We start from the raw sequence: 9,948 nt of genomic DNA on the forward strand, positions 1-9,948 counted from the left end.
ACATGCTCAGAAACCCTACTTTTGAATTCACGTCCGGTTCGCCCCACATACTGTTTCCCACATACACACCATAATAAATTGATGTCATGTGCAGTATTACATGTTGAAAAACCCCTCAGTTTGAACTGCCTTCCATTAACAGATGATTACACTTCCCTATACCTATCCGGAGTAGCTTCCCCACACCCTCTACAGTTTCTGCTGGGATAAAAACCCTCCAATTGCCTTGGGATTTGTTGGCCATATCTTTGGGGGGGGGGGGGGGGGTCTACACAACTTGATGCTAATATGGACTGTAGGTTTGGGGCTTTAGTATATATACAGTTTCCCTCCGAAGATAAAACAGTGTCTTATATTAATGTTTGCTCCAAAAGATGTACAAGGGCTTATTTTCAGAGGATGTCTTATTTTTGGGGGAAACACTTGTAGTTTTCCTATACAAAATGTATATCCTGCATGCCATGCTGAAACACAAGCAGCATACACAGAGCTTGTGGCTTACAGATATTGGCTCTCACTTACAAGAAATTGATTCTGCTGATCATGTGGGTAATGCTGGGTACACACAACACGTTTTTCCGCTCGATTTTCTACCCAATCGTTTTTTCCCTCGATTCTGTGCTCGTTTTTCTTATCTTTTTCTATTCACTTCTATGAGAAATCAAGCGCAGAATCGATCGGAAGGAATATTAGACATGTTGGGAATTATCTATCGAATCCATTGATCGAGAGGTAAAACTTATGGTGTGTACCCAGCATAAGGGCTGGAACCCACAGGAGCGCTTTTGGCAGCGTTTTGGCAGCACTGCGATACGCTAGCAGTTTGCCAAAACGCTGGGCTAATGTTAATGGATGGGGCAACTTCCACAGGAGCGTTTGCGTTTCCTAGAAACGCAAACGCAGGACCTGCAGCATTTTGGGAGCGTTAGCGCTTTAATGTAAAGTATTGAAACGCTAGCAGAAACGCTCAGCAAAACCTAAACTGAGCGGTTTTGCTAGCGTTTTGCGGTTCAGCACACTGTAACAAAATGAAAAATAATTCACAGGACCAATCAGGATAAAAACGCAAAACGCTACGCACCCGCTGGGCAAAAAAATACAATGTTGCAAAACACAATCAAAAACGCGCATGAATCCGCTTGCAAACCGCTCAGACAAAACGCTAGCGGTTGCGTTTTGCGTTTGCTGATTTCAGTGGGTTCCAGGCCTAAGAGTCTATTTCTTGCAAGAGCTATGATAGGATAAGCTGTGTGTCCTGGGAAAAGGTGAAGAGGTGAAGTGCTGCTGATGCTTATCACGACAGATCTCCAACTGCTGTTCTCCTGTGTCCAGGGTTTGTATTCAACAAACAGCCCGCATGACACCAGCAAGTCACGCTCAATACAAACCCTGGACACAGGAGAGCAGCAGTATATTGTGAGTTCTAAAGTCCTCCTGTATATGTGTCTGGCAATTTGTGTTTTTGTTTCATGCTGCTAGGGCTTACATTCAGGGGATGTCTTATACTTCAAGCATGCTAGGAATTCCTGATAGGGTTTATTATCAGGGTATGTCTTACTTTAGGGATAACACGGTATATATATCTCACAATAATATTATAATAATGTATTATTATACATTAATATTCCCTTGCCCACTTCAGTGGAAGTTACGTTTTACTGCACAGCCACTAGGTGGCATGTGTAGTACACTTTTTTTTCTGGCACGCCCCCAGCTAACAATCCCTCCAAAGAGGGAGGAAATACATGCAGCACAGAACTAAGATGTCTGACGGACCCGGGATTGCGCCTCCTACACTGTCTCTTTCAACTTTTTGTCATAGAAAGTGGCAAAATTAACTAGAGGAGATTCTAAGCTATCTGTAGATATATGGCTTGTGGGGGTTTAATTGAGCTGAAAGCAGAAACTCGTTCCGTTTTCAGCACAGCTCAAATTGTCTATGGGGATATGCGGTGGGTCCCCTAAAGTAGACTAGCTCCGATATATAAACTCACACATGATAAACTGTGATTTTTTCACCCCCAGGGTCCGTATTCCACATATGGTCTTTAAATTCCCGCCCTTAGTGTGAAATTGGGCCCTGGGTCTTTTTTTTATTTTTATTTCCACATAGGTGGAAAGGATGCTGGGGGATTGATGTCATAACTCCACCCCTCATGTCCATGTGATCTAATCTAGGCAGACGGACATCTGAAATAAGAATTATAGCAGACAGACATGACAAGATAGGCTGCAGCAGTTTTCCCGTCTCTTCTCTCTCCTACACACTGTGAAAAGAGAAGTAATTTGATCCAGGCAGGCTGAGAGCAGCGGAGGGAGGGGCAGGGGAGGGAACCAGGCTGAAGAGGTGGGCACAATGCTTTCAGCTTCAGGAGGAATAAGGAAGTGCTGCTACAGGTATAAATGTGAGTCTGTGTTCTATCCAATATGATGTACCAGATGTAAACTTTATATCTGTACACAGTGCCTAGACTACATATACAGGTATGTATTGCCATTCAGACCTTTTTATGGCTGGAGGTGGTCTTTAAAAGTTTGTTATCCCTCTCAGGCCTGACGGTTAGTTGAGACTTCCAGTTGCATGAGTTCCAGGTAAACGGGGACTTTGCTGTAATTATCTCAAAAGTTTATTTTCAGTTCAGGTTTGCTTTAAGAGGGTTTGTCCTTATCTGAGGTATGATCCTTTTAATACAAAGAGTAAACATAAAATCTAAAAAGCACATGCTGCTGAACAGGTAGAATTATCAGGGATTATCCTCTCCGGGCCACCATCCCGCGAGCAGAACTGGGATAACAGAGAGGCCAGGATGTGCCGCTTGCTGGTCTCCTACCTGCTGTGCTTCCATATGGCTGTCGCCCTCGCTGCTCCGCTCTCCAGACTTACCGCTGCCAGCAGGAATGCCCAGGTAACAGCTTGTATCACTGATCACCGGCCAGATGTGCCATATTCCCTGTACTCATCACTGCTATTATCAGAAATATTATTATATGGAAACGTGTTTTTGTTTTAGGGCACTTAAAGGCCTGATTTATACTTGTTGTGCCCCTCTGTGAAACCCTCCCCCGGGCCGTAAGTGTGGAAGCAGCTTGCCTATCCGCCACGTGCCTCCTCCAGTATCTTCTCTCCATCACTGGGAAAGGATTAGGATGTAATAGGGCTCTAGGAAAGGTAGTAGATTTGGGACAGCCTTGTGGTCCTTCTGGTAAGCTGCAGTGGAGAGAGGTCAGAGAAGGTGGCAGTTGCGCCCCATGACGCCCACTAGGCCCCAAGCACCTGCCTAGGTTGCCTGGTGGATGATCCTGCTCTGCCTGTCCCCACTGACAACAGCATGTACATCAGATGGGGACATGGGGCACCGGCACCCCTGGCTGAAGGCAAGTGGATGGTAGGTGAGCAGTCTCCACACTTACCACGGGGAGGAGGGGCTTATCACATGAGGGGGGGGGGCTGTGAGGCAGGGGGAGGTGGGTAGATTTTAAATAGATTTTATGCTGAAATCTATTGGAAATCTTTGTGCAGTGTGTAGGCAGGTAATACATTTGAACACTGTCTTTAGGTATGAATATTGTATATTACCCCCACCTCTTGCTCCTCCCCCCCATTCCTTTAGATTGTAAGTTTGGAAGGGCAGGGTTCTCTCACCCTTTTGTGTCTTGGAATTAGTTATACATTTTATTCATGTTACTTTCGTCACTGTAATTATCAATTCTGTATTTTGTGTATTGGCATATATTGGTGTACAGTACACCATGGCCTGTATTATTATTATGTACCCCATGTTTGTTTCTTGCTTTGTATGGTGCTATGGAATATGTTGGCGCTTTTGTAAAACAATAATAATAACAGAGAGGGATCTATAAGCAGGGCAGTTTCTAGGCTAAATCGCTCCCAGGGCGAAGATGTAAAAAAATGGCCCCCCAGTGGTTTGAGAATTTGCGATGCAGTATTTAGCCTCCCAGTATAGGTATCCAGGTATAGGTGCCCCAGTATAGGTATCCAGGTATAGGTGCCCCCAGTATCTGTTAGCCAGGTGTAGGTGCTCCCAGTATAGGTATCCAGGTATAGGTGCTCCAAGTATATGATAGCCAGGTATAGGTGCCCCAGTATAGGTAGCCAGGTATAGGTGCCAACAGTATCTGTTAGCCAGGTATAGGTGCCCCAGTATAGGTATCCAGGTATTGGTGCCTACAGAATAGGTAGCCAGGTATAGGTGCTCCCAGTATAGGTATCCAGGTATAGGTGCCCCCAATATCTTTTAGCTAGGTATAGGTGTCCCCAGTATGTTAGCCAGGTATAGGTGCTCCCAGTATATGATAGCCAGGTATAGGTGCCCCAGTATAGGTTAGCTAGTTATAGGTGCCCCCAGTATAGGTTAGCTAGTTATAGGTGCCCCCAGTATAAGTTATCCAGGTATAGGTGCTCCCAGTATCTGTTAGCTAGGTATAGGTGTCCCCATTATATGTTAGCCAGGTATAGGTGCCCCCAGTATAGGTTAGCTAGTTATAGGTGTCCCCAGGGGCGCCTCTAGGCATAGGCAGTACAGGCCATTGCCTGGAGTGCCATTGGTCCAGGGGGGGCGCCATGTTGCTGGATTAAGCTCCGCCCCCAAATTAAGCCCCACTCAAAATTAAGCCACACCCATATGGGTGTTCTATTAGTTGCTTCTGCTGCATCTACTTAGCGTAAGTTGCAGGCAGCTGACACTTCTGTGCCTTGTACATCCTTCTTTCATCTTTTGTGCCATCGTTGCCTCCTTCGGTGCCCTTTGTGCCTCCTTCTGTCCCCCTGTGCCTTCTTATGTCTCCTTTGCCTTTATTTGTCCCCGTGTGCTACCTCTGCCCTCCTGTTCCTCCTTCAGTCCCACTCTGCCTCCTTCTGTCCTCCTGTGCCTCCTTCTGTATCCCTTTGTGCTTTCTTCTGTCTCCATGTGCCTCCTCAGTCCCCATGTGCCACCTCTGTCCCCTGCGCCTTCCTCTGTCCCCCTGTGCCTCCTTCTGTCCCTGTGTGCCTCCTTTAGTCCCCCTCTGACTCCTTCTGTCCCCTTTTGTGCCTCCTTCTAACCTGCCGCATTACAATTATTTTCATGGAAGGGCGCCATGGGGGTGGGGGCGCCACAGATTTTCTCGCCTGGAGTGACGAAATGGCTAGAGGCGCCCCTGGGTGTCCCCATTATATGTTAGCCAGGTATAGATAGATGCTCCCAGTATAGGTAGCCAGGTATAGGTGCTCCCAGTATCTGTTAGCTAGGTATAGGTGTCCCCATTATATGTTAGCCAGGTATAGGTGCTCCCAGTATCTGTTAGCTAGGTATAGGTGTCCCCATTATATGTTAGCCAGGTATAGGTGCTCCCAGTATCTGTTAGCTAGGTATAGGTGTCCCCATTATATGTTAGCCAGGTATAGGTGCCCCCAGTATAGGTTAGCTAGTTATAGGTGTCCCCATTATATGTTAGCCAGGTATAGGTGCCCCCTGTATAGGTTAGCCAGGTTAGGTGCCCCAGTATAGGTTAGCTAGTTATAGGTGCACCCAGTATAAGTTATCCAGGTATAGGTGCTCCCAGTATCTGTTAGCTAGGTATAGGTGTCCCCATTATATGTTAGCCAGGTATAGGTGCCCCCAGTATAGGTTAGCTAGTTATAGGTGTCCCCATTATATGTTAGCCAGGTATAGGTGCCCCCAGTATCTGTTAGCTAGTTATAGGTGTACCCATTTAATGTTAGCCAGGTATAGGTGCCCATGTCAGCCAGGTATAGGTGCCCCCAGTATCTGTTAGCTAGGTATAGGTGTACCCATTTAATGTTAGCCAGGTATAGGTGCCCATGTCAGCCAGGTATAGGTGCCCCCAGTATGGGTTAGCCAGGTATAGGTGCCCCCAGTATAGGTTAGCCTGGTATAGGTGCCCTCAGTATAGGTTAGCCTGGTATAGGTGCCCTCAGTATAGGTTAGCCAGGTATAGGTGCCCCAGTATAGGTACCCAGGTATAGTTGTCTCCTGTATCGGTTAGCCAGGTATAAGTGCAAGGGGGGAGCCGCGGGCACACAGGGAGTCACCCATGAGGAGGGGGGACTACTCCCTACCTCTCCTCAGGCCCCTATGTCCCCCCCTCCCCTACATTGCAGGAATTTAAGGGCAGCGGTAGGGGTTTTTAAGGTCACTACCACTGCCAATACATTCCTGCAATGGAGGGGGGAGCACGGAGGGGGGCCGAGGAAAAGGAGGGAGGAAGGAGTCGGGCACCTTCTCCGCTGGTGAGTTCCTGTGTACCTGCTGCTTGCCCCTCCCTCACTGCGCCCCACGCTGACACCGACCACCCCCACCTCTAGAAATGGGGCTGTCTACGAGATGGTCGATCTGGTGACCATATACTAGTGTATGGCCACCTTATTAGAATATGGACACACCACCACATGGGGTTAAATTCCATTCTGCTGTGGAGTTTCCCATAATTGTTGAGTGACAGGACAGACTGGCAGCTGTTGGCGCAGGGCTTGTATCAACAGTGCAGCAGCCACTTCTCCTTACGCTAATATCACCTTCCTCACAGTCAATGTTTATGTTGACTCTGTGCTCTGTACACTGCGGTTCACACTTGTTGGCAGTAAGTGCAAGCAGAGGAAATTTCACATCTTTTCTCCAGAAATGTGAAGTCATTTCTCTATAACATTTCAGTGTTTGGTGGGGGCTGAGGTGTTCAGGGCCGGATTTATTATGCAGGAGAACAGAGGCGCCAAAAGGATAAAAGGAAGCTAAATGAGCTTAAAAACCAAATTCTTGGTAAATAGAGGCGGTAGTGGTGGACTTACCTCCTCCAAGTAGACACACAACGACTGTAGTAAACATAGTCAATATATTTTATTTATGAACCCCAAATATGCAACGCATTTCGCAGGTTTGATCCCGCTTCATCAGGCAATAACAACGGAGCAATAGCATATGTGGTCAGTAGAAGAGCCAGGCACCAAACATTTCAGTGTTTGGTGGGGGCTTAAGGTTTTCAGGGCCGGATTTATTTTCTTCACCGCCCAAGGCCACTGTCAGCAGCTGCCCCCCTTCAGTATAGCCTGATGACCCTACCCTCTAGTATAGGAAGCCAGATGACCTTCCCCCCCCCCCCCCCCCCCCGTACAGGTAGCCACATAACCCCCCCCCCCCCCCCTCCAGTTTAGATATCCTAATGATCCCCCTTCCTTTCCAGATGACCCTTCCCCCTCTTCCCTCTATCATAAGATGCCAGGTGACCATCCCCTTTTTCCATATGGACAGCCTGATGATCCGCCCTCCCTCCACTATAGGTAGCCAGGTGACCCTACTGCCCACTCGCCCTTGATCCTGTGGTGCCCTAGGCCATGGCCTATGTGGCCTTGGCTTAAATCCAGGCCTGGAGGTGTTACACCATCTGACAATTTATTTCATCTCTTGAGAGCTCTAGTGGGAGACCTGACTCTTGACTTTGAGGGTGACACCTTCCACTCTTGTTGTGGGGGAGGTTAGGGTTTGGTCATAGGAAGGCGTCTACGCTAACAGGGAGATTAGGGTTAAGCATTAGAAGGCGATAGCTTACAGATATTTGAGCAATGTGAAAGAAAAGCTAAAAACAAAGATAAAAGAACTGTCACAACGGATAGTAGTAAACGCAATATACCAATATTCTGACCATCAGCTGAGATACAGTATACCAACCAAATGTAAGGCCTTGTTCACATTATAAGTGATTTCAGTCTTTTTTAAGTGATGGCGGTTTTAAAAACGCCTTAAAAGCGCTATGGCTTATACGAGTGCTCTCACATAAGCGATCCGCTTTCTATTGAATCGCATATGTGACTTCAGCACCATTTTCTGAGCGCTTGTGTTCAATAGAAAGTATAGGGAAATCGCAAAGCACTTGAAAAAGCGATTTGAATAGCGATTTCCCGAGCGCTTTAATGAATCAATACATTGTATTTATTCATTTCCAGGTCAAAGAGTTCACTTCCTGACTCATGTTAAGTAGTGAAAAAAGTAATCACTGAGCAAAGACGCTTAGAAAAGCGCAGGGAAAAGCGCTTTGAAAAACGCTAACTAAATCGCTAGTGCTTGTGATAGTGTTGGCGATTTGTGATGCGGAGAAGGCCTGACTGTTTGGTTTTGCTTTTTATATGGGTTTTCTACTTTACAAAAAAATATAAATACAGTCAATGGTGGCGATCACATTCTATTTGCATTTACAGTAAAGAGAGCTTGGATGCTTTCCTTGCATCGAAGGACATCCACGGCTATAATTACTAGGTAGTTCCCGGGAGAGTTGATTCAGGGATTTATCTGACTGCCATCTGGAGTCTGGAAGGAATTGTTTTGATTGGCCCAGGCCTTGTAAAGTTTTTTTTTGCCTTCCCTGGATCAACTGCGATATGTGCAGGTTCAGGATGGTGTTTTATCTATTTATTTTTTCTGGTTGGACTTGATGGATGGAAGTCTTTTTTCAATCAAACTAACTACAGTAGGTAAATATGTAACATTCAGTCACTTGAATAGAAGGATGGACCATTACTTGTTGCTTGCGGAACTTGGCCTATAGACTGTCATTGCGGTTGCAGTCAGACCCCGTTTCATGTAAGGAACAGGCAGACCTCCCATTATTAGTATAGAATGCTGCAGGGTGAATAAGAAATGTTTGATATGTAATTTCAGAAGAAAAAAAAAGCGGAGCATTTTAACTATAATATTGTTTTAATTATTGTACTGTTTTCCTCATTGTTGTCTTTTTACAGCAGAGCTCAGTCAGCAGAGTGGGGAGGAGTCTGGAGGCTGGGACAACAACAGCACCGCCCTGGGATCACCAAAAGCCAATGAGCTGTTTGGGCTGTATATTCTCCATGCTGCCCTGAGCCCGACACCCACACGCCCCATGGAGGAAGATCTGACAGCAGGGATTAAAGAAAATAATACAATTGTTTTTATATATGAAGATCATTGGGTGTTTATGTGTATCTCTAATAAGTGAGTGAGTCATAGGCAGCATGAAAGGAGCAGAAATGAACTGTAAACCTAAAAATGTTCACAAATTGCTAACCCAATGTACCCCTACTGCACCCCCTTCCATGTCCCCCATTTCCCCCTGATTTGGATTTGGATGTTTGTATAAATCGTGATCATGCCAATAAAGCTATCTTTGATTTGAGTGAGTGTGTGCATGCTGGGCAATGGCTCAAAAAAAAAAAAAAAGCAGCTAAGCCCCTGAATATTCACAGGACATAGTAGAGATGGGAAGTTCGGATCTTTTCAATTATCCGGATGATTCAAATCGGATCATTGAATAGATCCGGATCTTTGATCCGAATCTCGGATCATTTTACAAGGGAAGGGAGGGGGGGGTGAAATGACTAGCAGGACAGGAGAAGGGGAGGGGGGTGGACACACAGAGAAGGGGAGAAGGTGGACAGAGGACAGGGAGTGGACAGAGAAGGGAGGAGGGATGAGCAGAGAGCAGAAATGTTTGTTTGCACACAATACCCACATGCTGAAGTCATATGCTTTACATATATTTCACCTACATGTTCATCTGTATACCTTGAATGGAAACGTCCCACAGTGAAATAAAGCATTCCCCAAAGCATTCCAAGAAGATAAGTGCAGCTGTTTAGAGCGAGTGCAGGAGGATCATATTGCCCTGCAATCACAGTGCCTGCAAAGTTACTGAGCTGTGCTGAGCCAAATGCTTCCAATGTGTTCACTGTGCAGCACTACGGAACAGCCTATAATGAGCCGCACAGTTCAGCCAGTATGTGTGCTCTACACATATCTGGCAGTGGCACCCATGTCCCCTCTACCTGTCCCTGCAAGGCTGGCTCCCCTGAGTCCCCTCCAACAGAGCGATCTATCTCTGCTCTGCTTCCAGGACCCCGCTGCCCGCTGAGAGGGGGCATGTCGCTCCTGGCCCGCCCCTTTTGTGATCCAAATCACTCATTTT

At 46.5% G+C, this 9,948-nt stretch overlaps 1 long non-coding RNA gene across 1 annotated transcript; it reads left to right on the forward strand.

Moving 5' to 3' along the window:
* The first annotated feature begins 2,744 nt into the window (after window positions 1-2,744).
* On the forward strand, window positions 2,745-9,159 carry LOC137519574 (uncharacterized). The gene is made up of 2 exons (XR_011021017.1): window positions 2,745-2,906; window positions 8,750-9,159. It is a non-coding gene; the product is annotated as an uncharacterized lncRNA (long non-coding RNA).
* The last annotated feature ends 789 nt before the right edge of the window (window positions 9,160-9,948 follow it).

Source organism: Hyperolius riggenbachi, chromosome 5 (assembly GCF_040937935.1).
Source record: "Hyperolius riggenbachi isolate aHypRig1 chromosome 5, aHypRig1.pri, whole genome shotgun sequence".
Taxonomy (NCBI): Eukaryota; Metazoa; Chordata; class Amphibia; order Anura; family Hyperoliidae; genus Hyperolius; species Hyperolius riggenbachi.